The 21,374-nt window shown below is 40.0% G+C and overlaps 1 protein-coding gene across 5 annotated transcripts in view; it reads right to left on the bottom strand.

Annotated features, from left to right (window-relative positions):
- The window catches only part of Sulf1 (sulfatase 1), a 173,397-nt gene that overhangs the window by 119,009 nt on the left and 33,014 nt on the right, over positions 1-21,374 (bottom strand). For all 5 annotated transcript variants that reach the window (XM_090338922.1, XM_090338925.1, XM_090338923.1 and 2 more), the window contains exon 2: positions 14,224-14,317. The gene's annotated coding sequence lies outside the window, so the exon portion shown is untranslated. The remainder of the gene's footprint in view (positions 1-14,223; positions 14,318-21,374) is intronic.

Raw genomic sequence — 21,374 nt, 5'->3', positions numbered from 1 at the left:
AGGGTTGACCATTCTTTTCTAGAAATACCATTTTGCTCTAACTTCCAAGGAATTTCTTCACTACTTTGTATTTCTCCTACTTCCGTGGAACTCTTCCTAGTTTCTTTTATTGATCTCTCTTCTCTTTCACCTCTAAATTCTAGAGTACACTATGGGTACTTTTCTCTGTCTTACATCTTTGTGGCTATCATAATAATGACTTCCAAAGCCAATTTTTATTTCCAAATTCATGTTCATCAGTCTAACTGCCTAATGAATGAGATTTCCATTTGGAGGTCTAATAAGTGTCTCAAGCTTGATTAACTACTTAACTCCCGTCCTTTGTCTTTTTTTGGCCAGTCCTGGGGCTTGAACTCAGGGCCTGGGCACTGTCCTTGGACACTTTTTGCTCAAGGCTAGTGCTCTGCCACTTGAGCCACAGTGCTACTTCTGGCTTTTTCTGTGTATGTAGTACTGAGGAATTGAACCCAGGGCTTCATGTATGCTAGGCGAGCATTCTACCACTAGGCTATGCTCCTGGCCCCTGTCCTTCCTCTTTTTTCTAATATTTTCCACTGCTATATCCAATTGATCCAGCAATACCATTGGTTCCCCTTTAAATGTAGAGACCATGTGTCTAATTTTGCTCCTTCAATTTCTATCATCAAATCTGAAGTACTCTTATCTGTTTCAATAGTCTCCTAATAAGTCTTTTCTTTGTCCCTTTTCCCATCTACCATTTATTCTAAGAGTGATAGAAAGAGCCTTTTGAAATATAAATTAGGATGTACTATTCTTTTGGGAAAAAAAAAAAGAAGAAAAAAATTTAAAAACCTGTAATGGTTTCCCTTTCAGTCAAAGAAACTGTCAAAATCCTTCCTTGTTCTATAGGTTCATCCTATCCTATCCTATTGTGACTTTAGCTTCATTTTCTATTACCTTCTTGGTTTAGTTGCTCATTTCTGTCCTAATGGACTCCCTGTGGTTCCTCCATTATGTGGGTACATGTCCACATCAGGGCTTTTGCTACAGTTGTTTAGTTTGGGACACTTGTGGTCAAGATACCTGGTTGCTACTTCTACACTTCCTTTATTTTTGTTCAAGTTATCCCGCTTTCTCATTTTGTTCCATTTGCTGTCTCACTGAACATTTTGTTCTGAACCTTCTTTCTCACTGCAACTTATCTTTTTGCCCTGTTTTTATTTCATGATATCTAGAGCTTTCTATGCATTATGATTGGTGTTGGTATTATTTACATTTGAATCATGTATTTTGTCTCATGATTTCAGAGATGTAAATCTATCATGGAAGGAGGACAGGGTGAAGACTGATTTACATTATGATGGACAGGAATCAGGAAGAGGACATAAATAAAGGATCCAGGACAAGATATAGTCTCTGGAGCCCTATTTCTTCCAACTAGACCTACCTCCTACTTTCGCTACATCCTGATGAGGTTACTATATTGTGACTTCTTCAGAGGATTAGTCAACTAACAACCAACCTAATTGGCTCTTGGAACTCCCTCTCAGACATACCTAGGTGCCTAGGGTGTCCTTTTTTAAAATTTTTTGTCAGTCATGGTGCTTTGGTGCTTGAACTCTGGCCTTAGGTGCTGTCCCTGAGGTTTTCAGCTCAAAGCTCGTGCTCTACCACCTGAGCCAAAGTGTCACTTCTGGTTTTTCATGCCAGGCCAGCTCTGAACCGTGATCCTCAGGTCACAGCTTCCTGAGTAGCTAGGATTTTGGGCATGAGCCATTGGTGCAGCCCTAGTTGTCCTTTATTAATCTCTTCAGAATTCTCAATCCAATCAAGTTGACAATGAAGGTTAACTATGATCAGTCCACCCCTTGCAGACTTGACATCCAACTACATTTCCTTAAACATTATATTCCACCGCCGAATTCCCCAAAGATTCGTATCTACTTCATAATGTATGCAGTTCATCTCTATGTGTCTCCATAACTTTAAAAATTCAAACATTGTTCAAAAGCTCAATGCAAGTCAGGCACTGGGGTCTAATACCTGTAATCCTGGCTACTCAGAAATTGGAGATCTGAGAACTGACGTTCAAAGCCAGACTGGCAGGAAAATCCATGAGTCTTTGATCTCCAGCAAACTACCAAAAAGCTGGAAGTGAGAGCTCTGGCTCGAGTGGTAGAACACTAGCCTTGCGCAAAAAGCTGAAGGATAGCTCCCAGTTCCTGAGTTTGAGTTCAGGCTTATAGGGGAAGGGGACTAAGTCTTTTCTGTGACTTAAACTCAGCTGTGAAATCTCTAAAGAACAAAAAGGAAGTTGCATATTCTCAATATGATGGCGTAAGTCCTGAAGGGAGCAACAAGGACACATGAAGGAGACCTAGGACCACAGCAAGACTGGAACCTGGCTGGGGAAACAAGAAATCCTTAGCTCCACATAGGACATCTGGAATATGTGGTGATTTTAGGTACACTCCAAAGAGCCTATGATGTAACTGGAAGTTGCTGGAATTGTTATTTGTCAGTCCTGGGGCTTGAACTTAGGGCCTGGGCACTGTCCTTGAGCTTTCTCAATGCTAGTGATCTGCCACTTGAGCCACAGTACCACTTCTGGCTTTTTTGGTGTATACAGTACGAAGGAACTGAAGCCAGGGCTTTGTGCATTTTAGGCAAGTACTCTACTACTAGGCCACATTCTTGGCTCAGTTGCTGGAATCTTCAGGAAGTATTGAGAATGTTAGTTAGGTCATTGGCGTGGCCTTGGAGGGATATCTGGATGTGGTCCCTCTCCACTTCCGGTTTCATTTCCTGGCCACCTGAAGTGAGCAGCCTCTTTTGCCATGCATTTCTGCCAGGAAATCCTATGTCTTAACAGGTCCCAAGCAGGGCCAACTGACTGAAGTCTTTGTAACTACCCGTCAAAACAAACGTTTTCTTCTGTTAAGTTGATTGGGTTTTTTTCCAGTTATTTTGCCACAGTGATGGGTGGCTTAATGGAGTAATCCTGTCCAGTGGATGAATATGTAGGTGAAGGAAGAAGCACAGGGAGGAATGAATTAAACCAGTCTCAGCTATTTACTTGAAAATCCTTTTGTTGTCACTTCAAAGGAAATTCTTTCCCCAAAGTGCTTTGTCTGACACCAGAGTCTCTATTGGACAGTTGATCTGGTTTCCCAATTAGAATGAATTCCAAGTGGCTGAGATATTACACTACCACAAGGTGTTACTGGCTGTCAGCCTCATGAGTGATTACACATACTCTGGGGATGATACACGGAGAGGTTTTGGAAAGACAGAGCTAAGTAAGTGGCCTCATTTCAGAGTCTGATATAAAATAAAAACTTACAGCAGGTTCATCTAAAAGCTTGGCAAAGTTTCATGTGATTCTGGCTTACCCTGAAAGAGAACCCTAGCTGGCAGATCATTTCCAATGGAAACTATGCAAACTACAGTGGCTTGCTTCATGTGGTTTTAACCCCAAACCAGGTGGAACCTGAGGCTTTGGCAAAATTTTGATTCAAATTCTTACTCAGGGAGTGTAAACCAAGGGAGAAATGGTGGGGGTGAAAAATGAAACGAAGCCCTTAGTTTTAATCCATTTTGCCACCATGAACTGAAATCACTGCTTTTAGAACACCATGTCACTCAGGCTTGATACAAGTATAATTATTACTTTGAAAAGTTTCCTGCATCAGTTTTTGATACCTTGTATCAGAATTTTAGGGATCCTTAACAGGCATGTGAAGATCCCATTATTATTTCCACCTGGAAAGTTGTGTAATCAAAGAACAAAAATGAAAAGGTGGCTTGCTGAAGGTAACTGGAAGAATCAATTGACAGGGCTCATACCACATCACAGCAGACTTCCTTGACCTAAAACATTCACTGCTTTCATTGAAAGAGACCATAAATACAGCTGAAAAGGAGCACAAAAAGAATTTTAAGACTCCTATGGATTAAGAGGCAAAAGTATTAAAACACTACAGTACTAATGATAGCAATAGTATGAACCCTGAATTGACCTACAGTGTGTATTTGAGTGTGTCTGTGTATGAATGTGTGAACATGCACAAGTTTAAGTTAAGTTTATAATGAAATGAAGACTTCTATATAAGAGGTATTTCTCTATTTCTAGGTAGTTTAGGCTTCCCAGCTTTTTTTTTTAAACAGACTTTCACAAATTTCACATGCTTTTGGATATAAGTAGTCTTTCAGATTCACTTTCTCTTATATGAAACCTCCTGTGTTTTAAGATTTTAGACTGAAACTTTCTTTTTCTTTCCTTTCCTTTCCTTTCCCTTTTTCTCTCTTTCTTATGCTAGTACTGAGGCTTGAACTGAGGGCCTTAAGCTGTTGCTTGGCATTTTCACTCAAAACTGGCATTCTACCACTTAAGCCACAGCATCACTTCCACTCTTTGCTGGTTAATTGGAGATAAAAATCTCATAGATCTGTCTGCCCAGATTGGCTTTGAACCTTGATCCTGTGATCTCAGTTTCATGAATAGCTAGGATTTCATGTGAGAGCCATTGGCAGCTGGGTAGAGAGGTACTTGTAATGCACAAAGTCAGGACTTCTATGCCTTCCCCTTTCTGGGTACCATAGCAGTTCTTACTGTGCACACTTCTTTTCTTAGTTGATTTTCTTATTACAGGGGAATAATTACAGACTTTCATTCAAAGTCCACTTCAATTTTAATAAAAAGCCATCATAGTACTGTGGACTGGAAAGGAAATGGCGCTGTAGTCTGGACGTTTATAATCCTGCTCTGAATCAGGTTGGTTCTGTGTTTGCCAACTTCATGGACTAAATGCTACAAACATACCATACAACTTTTAAATCTAGAAGAACTCATGATTTCTATCCTACAAAGTATCTATAGAAAGCATGTGATCTTCGCTTCCAAATACAAATCTTAGGTTTGTGAAGACCATCAAGTCTTAAGCTTAGTATCGAATCAATCCAGCTCAAGCACTGATATCTAGCTCCTACATATTCAGTTGTTTAATGGATTCCCCTATTGCCTATAACATGCCTAAAGCATGTTATAGAAGCATTTTGGTCTGTATGTCAATGTTTCAACTAAGTATGGTATATGCAAAGTTTTGATTATATTAACAATGGGCATTCAACAAGATTTGTTGTGTCAGCTATGTATGTGCTAAATTTCATACTGGGCCTCGAGAGGTGAATGAGATTCTACCACTACCAGGTTTCTAAATAAAAATAAAATAGTAGGTCATGGTGGAGTAACTGTGCCATGGTGGCCCCTCTTCTGGTCATTCACTACCAGAAAACTTTGCAGTGTACTCTGGGAAACTTCCACCTCAGTCATTAGGCAGGCTATGGTCCCCCAAAGAGGGGCACGGTGTGGTGTGTGTTACTGCAGATGCTTCCTGAGTTCTGTATAGAGAGGGGATCCAGGCAGAGCTGAGGAGACTGCTGTCTAGGGAGGTGGCTAGATTAGGCGGGAGGGAGGAAGGAACCACAAGAGAAAATGTTTGGAACCTTTTTAGGAGGCCCTCTGAAGCCACTGGCTGAATACAAGCTAAAGAGATTTAGAATGGGAGTCCACATGGGACAATTACCGAGGGCTATAATTTGAACAGCTTACACTGCATGTGGCTGAGATATACTGGATTCCTGACCATAGGAGAAAGAAATGAACAAAGAGGAGACACTCAGGAGGCCATACATGAGTGAGGAATCCAGGAAAGCCAAACCTTAGAACTGGGCTCACTAGTAGATCATTCTGGATGGAACCTAACACAACTGAAAGACAAGCTTTCAAAGAGTCAGCTGCTGCTGAAGTAAATTAACAACCTGCCAAAATAAAACCCAGATTTCTTTTCAAAGGAAATCTAGACTTTCAATGTTGTTATATTCATAATATCCATTAGCCAATCAAATATTAGCAGGTATCTGGAAAATACAGAAAATATGACTTGTTACCAGGAGTAAAGGAAATAGAAAGAAATCTGAAATGTAAGAAGCTGGGCCCAGTGGCATGCCCTTGTTAATTTCAGCTACTTAGGATGCTGAGGCAGGGGCATCTTGAGAACTTGTCTCAAAATAACAAACAATAAATAAATGGTTAGAAAACTGGACACTGGTGGCTCATACTTGTAATCCTAACTACTCAGGAGGTTGAGATCTAAGGACCATGGTTTGAAGTCGATGAGACAGAAGTCCCAGAGACTCTTATCTTCAATTAAGTAGCAAAAGTCTAGAAACGGAGATGTGGCTCAAGTAATAGTGCACCAGCCTCCAGTATACATACACAAAAACAAAAAATCCCACGTCTAAGCAAGAGTTTGAGGTCCTGAGTTCAAGCCCAAGTCCCAGTAAATGGCAAAGAAAACGAAAAAGAAGAAGACAGGTGAAGATGTGAATCTGAGTCTAATTCCCAGTTTCTTGAAAGGAAAAATTCTTTGGCAAAATGAGTCAGTGATCTGTAGGACAATTTTAGCATCAGCTGGCTAATGGACATGAAGTTGCATATGAGTAGGCACCGGGGAGTGGAAAAATATTGGAAAACAAAAAATAAAAACAACAAAAAAACCAACCAAAGACAAAACTGCTGAAAACTTAGCAAGTGTATTAAGAAATGCAATTCTATATAAAACAAAACAGTGTGGCAGAGGCTTATCAGCTCTTGGGAAAGCTATAATACTTAATGACAAGGAGAGCAGTGGAAGAGCTAAACTTTACATCTGTTATTTGTGTGTGTTTGTCACACAAATAATGAGGCCTGACCTCAGAGTGTGGGAGCCATCCGTTAGTTTTTATGCTCAAGACCGGTGCTCTACCACTTGAGTCGCAACTCCATTTACAGCTTTTCAGTGGTTAATTGGTGCTTAGGGTCTTATGAACTCCCCTTCGTGAACTGAATTTGGATAGATCTCAGCTTCCTGAGTAGCCAGGATTACAGTATGAGCTACTGGTGCTCAGCTTGTATTAGTTATTTAATATCCTGTGACAACACTAGACATGTAATCTGAATTTTAAATTTTTATATAAAACATGATTTTTATATAAGACATACTTGTGGAAAACACAAGTAGAATCAGTGCTGTCCAATACATAGAAATAGTTTTCTAAAACACTTATGAATCCTGACACTTCTAAGGATTTTCCCCTTCTTTTCAACCAGGGAATCTTACCAATGACACAAAGAGAAGTGCAGGATGTTGTGTAATCTCAGCCTGGAGCTGTAACATGGCATCATTTAAATAGCACGTTAATGAGTGCTGTAGTGCTATATTTAAAACAAAAAATCAAGAAATGTACATAATTTGCAAAGAAACCCCAGAAAACTATTTTGATGATTCATGTCATTGAACATTTGTCCAAACAGACAGAATGAACAATGCCAAAAGTAAACTGAATCTCTGGGTGACAACGAAGTGATAATGCTGGTTAATTGATTGTAACAAATGAACACACTGGGAAGGGATGTGGGCAAAACAGGAGATTGTGTCTGGGCATGAGTGGGGTGGAGCCTGTTGGGTTATCTCTAGATCTTCCCAGCATTTGCTATGGAAACTAAAACAGCTTGAACAATAAAGTCTCAAATATGCTTGAAGAGGCAGACTCATTTGGTTGTGGGTCTGAGCATCCAGCTCTGTGGGAGGTACTAATGGTGAGCATATCTGGTGAATGGAATCTGGATCCTTTCCATCATGAAGACTTCCCTCAGAAGGGTCTTTTGTTGAATTTTAGTCATTTTCAATTTGTTAATTTTGTCCTGTCCACTCAAGGTGGGAAAAGGTTGAACTATATCCACAGGATAAAAGATTTAATATGGTTTCTCATTTCAGTACCAAAACAAAAAGCTAGGGTCATGCCTGTCATCCTAGCTACTCAGGAGATTGAGATCTGGAACAACTTGGTTCAAAGCCAGCTTAGAAAGAAATTCCATCTCCAAAATAAGCAGCAAAAAGCAGGGCTCGAGGCATGGCTCAAGGGGTAGAGCACCGGCCAAGGCTTAGAGTTCAAACCCGAGTACTGCCAAAGCCCTTTCCCATAAAACCAAGCCATGTTTTTCATGGGTAATATCCTGCTAGACTACTTATCATGTCACTTGACTGTCAAAAAGTCTTATGGATATACAAAAGTACATTTTAAGTATACAGTATTATGGTTGCTGTTACTTGGGAGAGCTTATGTGGGCCTACTCTTTTACAGCACCTGTCTCCACAGAGATGTGTCTAGAGACAAGTTTCTCCAGCTAGTCTGTGTGTGTGTGTGTGTGTGTGTGTGTGTGTGTGTGTGTGTGTGTAAAATTAAGTTTGTCAATTGTAAGACGGACTAATGGTATCTACTTTGTACATTCATTAGATTTTTAAATTGTCATATGTAGTAATAATAGTTACCAACCAGTGTGGACCTGGGGGCTTACTCCTGCAATCTACTCAGGAGGTTGAGACTGAGGATTGCAATTCAAAGCCAGCCTGGGCAGGAAAGTCTGTGAGACTCTTATCTCTAATTAACCCCCAGAATACCAGAAGTGGCCCTGTAGTTCAGTGGTAGACCACTAGTCTGGATAGCACCCCAGGCCCTGAGTTCAAGCCTTATAACTGATAAGGAGAAAAAAAACAATCACCAAGCAAAAAGTATACATTTCCTACATTTGAAATCATCTAATCTCAACACAGTTAAAGGAAGGTGATGGTTATTACTGCCTCTGATTTTCATATCCAAAGACTTTGAGGTATTTAGAAACAAAGTCAGTTAGCAAATAGCATACCAAGGGCTCAAGCCAAAGCAGCTTGGCTCCTAAATTTCTGTTCCTATTCCCTGGACCACATTCCTCCCATGATTCACGTCATATAAATCCAACATAAAAGCAATTTCTATTTTAAGGAGACAAGATTACTTTTGTAAGTGATTAATTTTTGCACCTTTCCCAAAGGATTCCTATGGTATGAAATGTCATTTCTTCTAGTACACTAACCTACATTACTAGGTATAATTTTGAGCATCCACCAAAACAATAACTCAATCTAGTAATAACCAGGTGGGCCTACTGCCTGTACAAATTGCCCATTAACAAAACACAGGCCGGCGCGGTGACTCACGCCTGTAATCCTAGCTACTCAGGAGACTGAGATCTGAGGATCAAGGGTCAAAGCCAATCTGGGCACAAAAGGACCTGAGATTCTTCAATTAATCTCTAGAAAATGGGAAGTGGGACATAGCTCAAGGGTAGGGCGGTAGCCTTGAGCTGAATTGCTTAGGGACAGTGCCCAGGCTGAATTTGAACTCCATGACCCACAAAAAACAAACCAACCAAAAAAATAAAAGAAAGAAAGAAAGTGCTTAGATAGTGAGAATCATTTTCACCTTTGGGCGTTTTGTTGACATTGTAACAGTAGTTCATACATGTAGACACAAGTCATGCCATACAAACTGCTTTACTATTTGCACATGACATAGACTTTTACAACAGAAACTTGAATTACATTCCTTTCTATTCAGCCAGAGGGGACATTTGAACACTTCTAACTCCTAAACTGATACTATAGGTGATATATGCGGGGGGTGGGAAAAGTAACCAGAAATTTCGTCAAATACTTCCAAGAGAAAGGCTGTCTTGGAACGAGCCCGGAAGGTGAGCACTGGCCTCTGACTGGCGTACGGCAATAAAGATGATCTTTCAACCATTTTAGTGCATGTTATTATCTGATTAACAGGCTATTAAAAGCAATACTCACCCTCTAGGATCATTCTAAATGCACATGGTTTACAGTAACCCTTACTTGAATTTCTGGGAGTATACTGCATGTTGATTTTCCCCCACTTCTGTCTTAAGAATATTCATTGTATTTTCTTGTGCTATTTTTTTTTAAGTTAATGTACTAAACACATAATAATAATTTTACAGGTTCTTCTTAATCTTTCTTCTTTTGCAAAACATGCTTTGAATTTTTGCCAACCATCCAAAAATACACATTGGGATTAGTTTACTGGCAGGCAGACATAAAACTAAAAGAATAATGAGGGAGGAGGCGCTGGGAATGATGGTGTGATGGGAACTAATGATTACCACACAATACCTTAGCCTTTTAGTATTACACTGATAACAACTGGCTGTATTTGAATGGCTTCCCACATCTGCTTCCTCCTAAAGTGCTTTTGCATTTCTATCTCATGCTTATAATATCCCAGTGAGGAAAACAAGGACAAATGCCTTCTAGCCTGTAGAAAGTTATGAAGTACAATGTCTAAGGCCAGACATCTTGATTGCCAGTTTAGTGTTATTTAAAGAGTATAATTCTTCCAGTGTTGGCACAAGTCTGTAATCATATCTATCAAGAGGCTGAGATTTGAGCAACGGAGGTTCAAAACCAACTGGGAAGGATAGTCTGTGAGATTTTTATCTCCAATAAATTACTCAGAAAAAGTCAGAAGTGGTGCTGTGCTCAAGTGGAAGAGGGCTAACCTTGAGTAAAAGAATTTCAGGGACAGCGTCTAGGCCCTAAGTACAAGTCTCAGGACTAACAAAAAAGTAAAAAAGAATTCTATAACCCATTATACTATGGTGAACTTACCCCCCCCCCGGAACAATACTAGCATATCCATAACCCTTACATCAGGGGGGTTCTGGACTGTATCCCATTGTTGCCTCTTTCCATTAAAAAGAAAATCCACTGTTTGTGGATACATTCACCCCATGAATATCATTGCACCCCCTCTATGATTGATTATGAAGAAAGGTTCCTCAGCAATATGAGCGCAAATCTTAAGGCAAGTATGAATTTTCACTGGAATCCAATTTATTTTTACATGTTTAAATCTGTGAGACCCTGACAATGAACATGTATTTCTTCTTCTTCTTCTTTTTCTTTTTTTAGAAATTTTTGAAGCCACAGACATAGACATAAAAAGCCTACATTATTTCAGGGGCAAGAGCATGGCTCAGTGATAGGTTGCTTGCCTAGTATGCATCAAGACCCAGGTTTGGTTCCTTAGTACAAAGAAAAAGCCGGAGTGGTGCTATGACTCGAGTGGTAGAGCTCTAGCAGTGAGAAAGCTCAAGGACAGTGCTCAGGCCCTGAGTTCAAGCCCCAGTACTGGCAAAAATAAATTAATTAATTAAATAAAGGCTACGGTATTTCAATTCTATCATTATAATTGTGTAGAAAAAAACACAGCAATAGCTTATGTCTTGTAAACTTTATGAATGCAAGAACAACAGAATCTTAACAAGAGTTGACCTTTCCACCGAACTATTCTTTGAAAGTTTAACCTTCATTTATAATTATAGTGCACGCTTACAAAATCTAAGTAGTTAAAAGAGGTCAAATTAAAATACCACTGAGGGGAAGTACTTCAATCTGGATGCATTTGCCACTCTAACCAGGACCTCAAGATCAACACATATGAAATGCTTCATTCATAAATAAGCTGAATTAATCACCCCTACCTTGTATTTAAGGTAGCATTTCAGAATGTGTATTTTTAGAATATATTCTGTTCTAACTTCCTTGTGCCATGCAAAATTATCCTAGAGAAATAAGTACTGATTTTAAACATGTAGTTTGATACCACGTTATGTAATTTTACACTTTTTCTTTAAATTCAATATGCCCTATGAACTGGGAACATTTTTTTTCCTACCCTAAACTATGACTCATAATCTTTAATGCTGGGGACCCAGTTTAGGTCATTTGAGTACTGGCTGGAATGACTGCTTTCTTCTTGTCTTCTGGGATTTCAAGGTTCATGTGAGCAGGGGCTCCTAGATCCTCCTCCCACCGCCCCCCCAAATACATCATCCCATAGTAATCTCTCACAGCACAGAACAAGACTATTGTTGTCTGACCTGATTTCATTTCAGTGATTGTCTCGGTAAAGCATGACATCATCCCATTCTTTTTTCTTGATGGCCCCTTGTCTCTCACATAATTAATTCCTTTACTCCCCCGTCCAGTCCCCAACAGGACTGGCTATTTTTCTCTTAATTTCCTGCCTGAATATATCATTAGGGCAAGAGCAAAAGATTTTCCTTTGGCCTATCAACATCCTTGCAGCTTGTTACCCCATCCTATTAGACAAAGCACTATGCGGAAGCATCCTGAGAAGTAGCCTTGTTTAATGCTGGGAGCAGGTACTTGCAGAGCAGTATACAGAGGAGTCAGCTAAAGGTGGATAGACTATGGGCACAGTATTTCTCAACCTATTGGCATTTGCTATTTTCTTTAAATACAAACTCACCAGACTAGGGACATAGTCCAATGGCAGTAGCTTTTCCTTAGCATGTGCAAGGCCTTGGGTTTGATTACTAGGACTACAAACCAAAAACCAGAGAAATCTGCAAATTCACTGGCTTTAAGAACGGGCTACTTGGGGCTGGGAATTTGGCCTAGTGGTAGAGTGCTTGCCTAGCATGCACAAAGACCCGGGTTCGATTCCTCGGTAGCACATACATGGAAAAAAGCCGGAAGTGGTGCTGAGGCTCAGGTGGTAGAGCTCTAGCCTTGAGAAAGTCCAAAGACAGTGCTCAGGCCCTGAGCTCAAGCCCAGGATTGGCAGGAAAAAAAAAAACAAAAACAAAAAAAACAAAAAAAAAAACAAAAGGAGACTCTTATCTCCAACTAACCTCTAGAAAATGGGAAGTGGCTCTTGGCTCAAGGGTAGGGTGGTAGCCTAGAGCTGAAGAGCTCAGGGACAGTGCCCAGGCCCCAGGACAGGAGTAGGGTGGTAGCCTTGAGCTGAAGAGCTCAGTAACAGAACGCAGGCCCAGAGTTCAAGGCCCATGATCCCCCCAAAAAAGCAGTTCTTGTAGCACCCACAAAAAAGTAAGACATTTGCTTTGAGACCCCTGATCTCCAATGATCTCTTGGGAAGATAAAGGATGTCTTCCAGTGTTGAGGTTTTCCAGCTCCTCTAGTTAATTTTTGAGGACATCAGAGGGGAGAGTAGCCTCTTTCTTTCCAATAAGAAAAGTGATATACTGGGATAGAAGTTCACAAGGAAACATTTTAAGAACTGATTCATGAAGATAAAGAACTCTAAGTCGTAGTTCCATTTATTAAGCTTATTCCTAACACTATACATATATCCTTTTCTGGTTTCAGTTATCCTCTTGTTTGCAGGGTTTTTGTTTTGCTTTATTTTGAGCCAGGTTCTTAGTAATAGGTCAGATTGGCCTTATATCACAATCCTTTTCCTTAGCCTCTGAGTGCTGAGATTATAGATGCACGCTACCATACCCAGATCTGTGCGCAGATTTAAAGGAAATTCATTTGCAATTTTTCTTCTTGTATCGTGATTCAGCCTGTGGGTAACAAGTTGCTGACACAGTTAAATAACTGCCTGCTTTGGTTATCACCAGCCAATTTGAGGAGGAGAAAATTGTTGTTGCCTATGATTCCATTTTACAGCACTTGCTTGCAGGTACCCGTACATTTCCAGTCCTTGTCATTTGTAAAAATAATACACAAATTTTAATTCCTACATATTAGAAGGAATAACTATATAATCCAATCTTTAAAAAACAAATCTGAAATTCAAGCGAGACTTAAAGATTCTGTTCTGTTTTGATGTTGTTGTTTGCGTGTGTGTGTGTGTGTGTGTGTGTGTGTGTGTGTGTGCATGTGTGTGGTTTTTGAACTTTTTAGTGATTCAAGCCAACTTGAGACAACACAGGGCTTAGAAAGAAAATCAAGCTAAGGGCAGTGATGAATAATGGTTTGAAGTGAAAAGAACTCAACAGTGGCCACTGGCATTAGTTTTGGTTGTGGTAGAGCTGACATTTAAGGAAAGACTCATGATGGGTTTCCACAATTCTCTCTGCTTCTAAGAAAGCATTTTGGTATTTATGTTTGTCTTCCAGGGCATGAAGACAATCTGTGAATGAGTCAAGTGTCAGTGGTATAGTTGTCACTTATGATACATGACATAATGATGACTAAAAGTGGCTGGTTTGTCATTCACAGCCTCTCTAATCCCCTCACCCAACCTACAGAAAAGCTCATCCTGTTAATAATGTCATGATTTCCCTCGATTTTCACCTTCCAGATAGCCCTTGTGACATTTCTGGGGGCTAACTTCATGACATGGCTGAATCACACTGAAGACACTTTCAGTTCCCTCAGCAGTGATGGAAAATGCTACAGCACCTTATCACACTATCAACTCCTGACATTCTAGCACTTACTATTCTCCATCCACTAGCCAGTCCCTGCTACAAGAGTACACAGAGTATTCAGGTGGCCCTCTGGCTCAAGTAATTAAGAGATACAAATTTAATGTGAATACCTTTGGAGACTTTCTGCAATTATTCTGTCTTGAAGAATCTGCATTTCATTTACTAAATTCAGTCTTCAGTCAACGGTGGGTGGCCCCTCAGTACCTACAAAGAAGGAGAGCAAAGGTGTTGTCAGCTGCATTTTGTCAGCAATTTCTCATCTTTCTGACGTTGCCCTTTCAGAGCCTCAGAAGGAGAATATCATTTTTTCAAAGTGTATCCAAATTGATCAGAGGAGCACTTGTTAGAATGTTCGAAGCACTGGAAGTGATTCAGTGCTTTGATAGAACTTTCCATGTGACCTCGTCATCAAGGGAAAGACTTTATATCAGATTCATTTCACATGATTCTTTTTCTCAATTTCAGAAAACGGAGTTGCTTTTCTTAAAGTTTACAGTGTTCCAAGTGCAAAGTCTGCAGGCTGTCTAATTTCAGGTTGTGGGATCTATTTTAAAGGAAACTGTGTGAATCACAAAATGTTTTAAAGTTCTGCAAGGTATTATTTGGTGAGTAGCAAAGCAAGTGTTTACACATGGTTAAATTTGTTTGTATTCTGCATTTATGATGTTTAAAATATGTGACTAAAATAAATGTAGAAATTTTAAATGAAATTAAATACTCATTATTCTGTTCTAGTCTATTCTATTCTCTTGGTCTGGTGATAGGGCTTAAACTCATGGCCTGACCACTATCTCTGAGGTTGGCACTCTACCACTTGAGCCACAGTGTCACTTCTGGTGTTTGCTGGTCATTTGGAGATGAGAATCTCATAAACTTTCCTGCCTGGGCTGGTTTTGGAACACAATCTTCAGAGTAGGTAGGATGTACAGGCCTGAGCCTTCAGCTTGGGTCTGAAGCACCCATTTTAAATGCATTATTTCACACACACACACACACACACACACACACACACACACACACACATTTTGCTACAATGACTATCACATTTTATATATAAACATTCCCTCCCATGTGTACAATTTATAAGACAGAAGAGGAAATAATCCAAAATAGGCCTAGTGGTAGAGTGCTTACTTACCATGCAGAAAGACCCAGGTTCTATTCCTTGGTACCACATACACAGAAAACACTGGAACTGGTGCTGTGGCTCAACGGGTAGAGCATTAGCCTTGAGAAAGCCCAAGGATAATGTCTAGGCACTGAGTTCAAGGTCCAGGACTGGCAAAAGAAAAATACCCACAAAACTATCCCTTGCCCATGCATACTGTAGGTTTAATAAGCATTTGATCTGTCACCTTCTTACCTCTCCACTGGTGAATGCAATTGTATGTTGATATGCATGAAGTAGAATATCTGGGTAAGAGTACGGAATATTTCCTGCTGTAGAGTTGCAATGCTGTTTTATGAGTCTGATTAAATTGGGTGGCCTCAGGTCTTTCCCTTACTTCTGAAAGAATCCAACACTGGGATTCCTGGACCTGGGTCTCCCTTGAGCTGGTCTGTTAGTACAGGATGCCCTTATCTTTTCTCTTCCCATACCACACAGCAGCTGTACTCCCCAATAGCCAAGTTTAAGCTACCCTCTGTGATCTGGCTGGACCCATCTGTTAGGCCTTCAGACCCTCCCCTATGACTGTCATCCTAGGAATTACTGAGTTCTCTCACATCCTGTAACTAAGACTCTAAAATATCATAAATTATTATATGCATCATGCACATACCTACTTTTAAAATAAGTTCTATGACCTATAAATACTTGTGCCTGTAATTATTATTTAGATACCTGGAGATTCCATGAAGTAAAAATTTACAGCTGAGGAGGTAGGGTGTGGCTAGCCCAGGGGTGGGGCACACACTTGGCATGTATAAAGCTGCGAGTTCAATATGTAGCACCCACTGAAGATTACATTTGAATATAATGTCATATCTGGCAATAGCACACTGGCGACTGACTTTCTGAGAGTTTTGTAAACTTCTGGGGCAGCAGATTCTGGAATTACACCTCTACAGAACAGACATATAGCACTGATTGGCTGAGTGAGGGTGAAGATTATTTTCTCTGCATAGTCTGAAAGGTTGTTTCTGTTTCTTTAGTGGACTATGTGATAATGTCCATGTAAGAAAACCTGAGAAGAGGCCAGATGTCAGTGGCTCAATTCTATAATCCTAGCAACTCAGGAGGCTGAGATCTGAGGATCAAGGTTTGAAGTCAGGGTGGGCAGACATACTTAAGAGACTTCTATCTCCAATTAAACATTAAAAAACTGAAAGTGGAGCTGTGGCTCAGGTGGTAGAGTGCTAGTCTTGAACAGGAAAACCTAAGTGAGAACATATGGTGCAGACTTCAAACCTTAGTATTAGCACACACACACATACATACATGCACACACACACATACAAACACACACATACACACACAGATACTTTGGCTAAAAAGCATCTGAAATCTTGAATCATCCCTCAAGGAAGAATGAATAGTTGACCCACATCACTGGGTTACTTGGGCCATAAAATGAACCAGGAAACTGGTTGACTGTGGCTCATTTTTCCCTTCTGTTTTCTAACTCAAGTCAGATGTGAGATTTTCTGTAAGTCATGATGCAGAACAAAATGAGTGTGTGTGTGTGTGTGTGTGTGTGTGTGTAAGAGAGAGACAGAGAGAGACAGAGACAGAGAGACACAGAAACAGAGACAGAGACAGAGACAGGCAGGCAGGCACACAGGAACACAGAGATAGAGAGTTTAGAATCTTAGAGTTTTCTATTCCTAAAATGAAAGGATAGGATAAGATTGGAAGACCTCTGAAAACCTTTCTTCAAGTCTATAAAGCGTTGGCCTATCTGCCTATTGATTTGAATAAGTACGGCTGTGTGTCAGAATTTCATCTGCTGGTAGTCTGTTGGGAATTTAAGCTTGATAGGTTAACAGCTGTACTTGTGATGTTTGAGTTGGCGTCATCTCTTCATCAGCATGTTACCACACTAACACTCAGAAGTCTCTGCTATAAAGCAATTGGAGGATGGAACATAACTCCCAGTTGGCTTTCTCACATGCTCAGAAACTGCATTTCCTGGCTCTCCAACTTCATAAACTCACCAGATTTTGTTGCTGAAAAATGTCATTAAGGGGCTGGGAATTTGGCCTGGTGGTAGTGTGTTTGCCTAGCATGCACGAAGACCCAGGTTTGATTCCTCGGTACAACGTACATAGAAAAAAGCCAGAAGTGGTACTGTGGCTCAAGTGGTAGAGTTTTAGCCTTGAGAAAGCCAGGAACAGTGTTCAGGCCCTTAGTTCAAGCCTCAGGACTGACAAAGAAAAGTCATTAAAATAACATTCCCTGGTGGAAAACATGAGCACCGTTCGTAGTGAAATGCTGAAACATTAATGGGCCGTGCACATTTGGACAGATGTATAAACGGATGACTTTCTTGTATAGTTTTTCTTTGTCCTCTATGAGTTGTTTTGCTTTAGTTTTGCTGCTGAAGTACATTCTGCTTTTGTTCCCTCAAGATGGTGGGAAGGTTCTCATTAGCAAACTTGTCTAGAACCACACAGATCTTGCTACTGTGGACGGAGGTGTATGCATGGGGGACTATTGCTTTATGTACCATGGCAGGAGACCCACAAACATGCAGGGAAGAAGCCAAACCCACTGGTGCTGGGGAGCTTCCAGGTTTCCATGGAGCTCAGAAATGCAGCAAAATCCAGCAGTCCTCCTGAACGTCAGGTGTGTGACAGCTGCACAATTGTGATCCATCTACTCTCCAAACAGCATGTAGGCAAAGCACAGTAGCTCAGGCAGCAACCAGACTAGAGTAAATCAGTATGTCAGCAAACTCAAGGAGATTGGGAAGTGTGCAGCAATTACTCAGGATGCCAAGACCTTAAGTGGCCTGAGGAAACTAAATGTGGGATGGCCCATACCACATATGGAAGCTGACTGCGTTCTTCAACTTCTGCCAGTGCCAACTTCTCTATAACATTGCCTTGCTCATTTTTGCTAATCCTGGGCTTGAGCTCAGGGCCTGAACACCGTCCTTGGACTTTCTCAAGGCTACAGCTCTACCTCTTGAGCCTCAGCACCACTTGTGGCTTTTTTTTTTTTTCTGTGTATGTAGTACCAAGGAATCGAACCTGGGTCTTCGTGCATGCTAGGCAAGCAGTCTACCACTAGGCCAAACTCCCAGCCCCTGCCTTTTCCCATGTAAGTCATGGTATTCTGAAGTCTATATTTGATGATTATTTTGTATAGCTGAGATGTTAATAATTTCTTTGGGAACTGTGTGTGTGTGTGTGTGTGTGTGTGTGTGTGTGTGTGTGTGTGTGTATACACTGGAGCTTAAACTTAGGACCTAGCACCCTGGCTTAGCTCAAGGATGTATCTCTACCTCTTGAGCCACACTCCTACTTCTGTGTTTTTTTTTTTTTCTTGCTAGTCGGTTGGAGACAAGAGCTTCTCAGATAGATCTTTCCAGGTTGGCTTTTAACTGAGATTGCTAGATTTCAGCTTTCTGAGTAACTAGGATTATAGACATGTACCACCAGCACCCAGAAGAAAGTCATTATTATTACTATTATTTAATTCTCTCTCAATGCTGAGGAAAGAATCTCACATGTGCTAGGCAAGTATGCTAGTGTGAACCACACACTGGGCTCTAGTTTTTATTTTTATTTTTTAATAGAAGTACTTGGGCAAAAATAGAAACATTTTTAAGCATTCAAAAGTCAAAGAGGTTGTGGAATTGAAACTTCTTTGTACAAATAATTAAACAAAAGTCAGAGTGGCATGAGATATCTAGCTCTATGTTAGGCTGCTTGCCAAATATGCACAAGGCCTGGGTGAGATCTCAGGCCTATAAATAAAAGTCCATTCGTAAAGTTTGGCGAACTCAGAGGTGAACCATCATAAGCCAATTGGAATTCAGATTACAATCAAACACTAAGAAATGATAATAATAATAAAATTATAGTTTAACAGAAAGTGTCTTAAATCTATTTTTAAACAGAATTCACCTACCAGAAAGAAATATGATACAAGTCTGCCAGAGGGCCCTAAAGTCTGGAGCCAAACCCCTTTGGTAATCAGTGGTGTTTGCTCTGAAGCTTTCAGGTGGGTAAGAGCTCTAAAATCCAGGAAACCTGAGAGAAGCTTTGTCATAGAAGCTTAGTGAGGGTGAAAGAGTAGAAAAAAACCAAGGTTATCGTGTAATCAGATCTCAAAGATTTTAAAAAGTCACAGCTTCCTGTCTATTAAATCAAATTGTCTATTCATTCAAAATATGAAAACTCCCCCAGTTGTCATGTTTAAAAATTTTCCAAAATGTCACTCTCTAATTGCGCATCATTCAGGAGTATGAGAGGAACTCTGTGGTCACATGGAGGAAGGATGAAATGGTTGTAGGCTATTTGATGGCTAGGTAAGAAACTGCCTGCATTGTTTTAGTCTCTGAGTTCAAGAGAAGGAAGAAAATCTTATTAAACTCTGAAAGCTTTTCTTTTTGATGTAATGCATTATAAGTACACACTTAAAAACAAACATTCCATTTTACTCAGTAGAAAAAAAATACTTCCTTTGAGGGTACACAGCAAGATTCCTCACACAGGTCATTCTTGCTGAAACGTTAATGGGAACAAATCTAATCAACAGATGACAAAGACACAAAATTAAAGAGCCCAAGGTTAAAAAAATCTATAAGGCCAGGGAGCTCAGGCACAAAAGTTTCTTGGATGTATATGGGATGGGGGAAGATGGAGTTAGAAAGCAAGTGGGAGAAAAAAATTACTCTTCATTCACATTGCTTTTCAAAAGTGGAGAGAAAAACGCATACGCACACACATAAATCTTGGTTTTATTTATTTGTTTGTTTTGGAGACTGGGTCTTAAACTAGCCTCAAACTTATGGTTGTCCTGCTTTTACTTTTTAAATGCTGGACTGCAGATGTTTCATCACATCTGGTGAATTTGAGACATTTTTAAATGAAAAAAAATTGTATGTAATGTTGCAATCTAAATTTCCTGACATCTCACCTTGGCATTGATGCAAAAAACTATTTCTGCTGTAAATTTTGTACGTCTTCATGTCTGATGGTATTCCATTAGAGATACCTAGTTGCTAAAACCTAAGACAAATAAATATTGTAAGGGTTTCCTGTACAATATTCTTTAGTCTGTCCAGTCAATCCCAAGTCAAGAATGTTCTACTTTTTGAGTATGACTGGAATCTGCACTCAGCATCCACCTGAAGCAGCTCAGCCTCTTCTCATTTTTTTGTAACAATGGTCTCTTACCTGTTTTCTGGGTTTACAGTATTGCTACCTCTAGGCCTTTACCCAACCCACACTTTATATGGGCTACTAGATCACCTCTAGAAAACCATTCTGGAAGTATACTTTAGTGGTAGAGTACTTGCTTAGCATATGTAAGGCCCTGGATTTGAGCACCACAAAATAAATCATAAAATGAAATCTTTCTAAGATGTGCATTGCGTCTCTTCTCAGTCTTCTTAGTTTTTCTTTTCTTTTTTTTTCTTTTTATAGTCTCTCCATTAATTGAGAATAATCCTTAAAATGCCCAACCTAGATGAAGTAGGGAGCTTGTGCTAAAAACTGAACTGGATTGCTGTAACAAACAGAAGAGTCCCATAAAATAAACAATATTATCCCACTGAATGATATTTTAGGATTGACATTTGAGTTCAGGCTATTTACCTGCATATGATACTGCAAAACAGACTACAACTTTGATGCTGCTCCTGGATGAATTTGTTGCACGAGACCCAGTGGGTCCATGCACTTGGCATGAAGGGCCTACATGCTGATAATCAGGCACTTACTGACCCTTGAACGCCTCTAGATTAAATACTCTGCCCACTTGACTCTGTTCCCGCTCTTAGGCTGACTTATACCTCCTGCTCTCCAATCTTCTCGATTGTTCTTACCTTCTGCTTTGTTTTTTTTGCAATTCAGTAAGCATCACTTGAGTTGCTTGGGCATTCTTTCACATAAATATTCAATCTCCCCTCTGCACTGTCTCTCAATCTTCAACATAACTTCTGTTTTTGCAGGTACTACATTGTTACAAAAATAATCTCTTGTTTTTGGTCTGATTTGCCACTATGAACTCTACCAGGGCAGGACATTAATCTCATTCACCTTTGAGTCACAGTGCTTTAGCACAAACACATTCAAATCAATGGCAAGT

The sequence above is a fragment of the Megascapheus bottae genome, chromosome 9 (genome assembly GCF_031878675.1).
Source record: "Megascapheus bottae isolate mThoBot1 chromosome 9, mThoBot2.hap1, whole genome shotgun sequence".
NCBI lineage: Eukaryota > Metazoa > Chordata > Mammalia > Rodentia > Geomyidae > Megascapheus > Megascapheus bottae.
The sequence above is the reverse complement of the archived record's forward strand: the minus strand, read 5'-3'. Positions and strand labels throughout refer to the sequence as shown.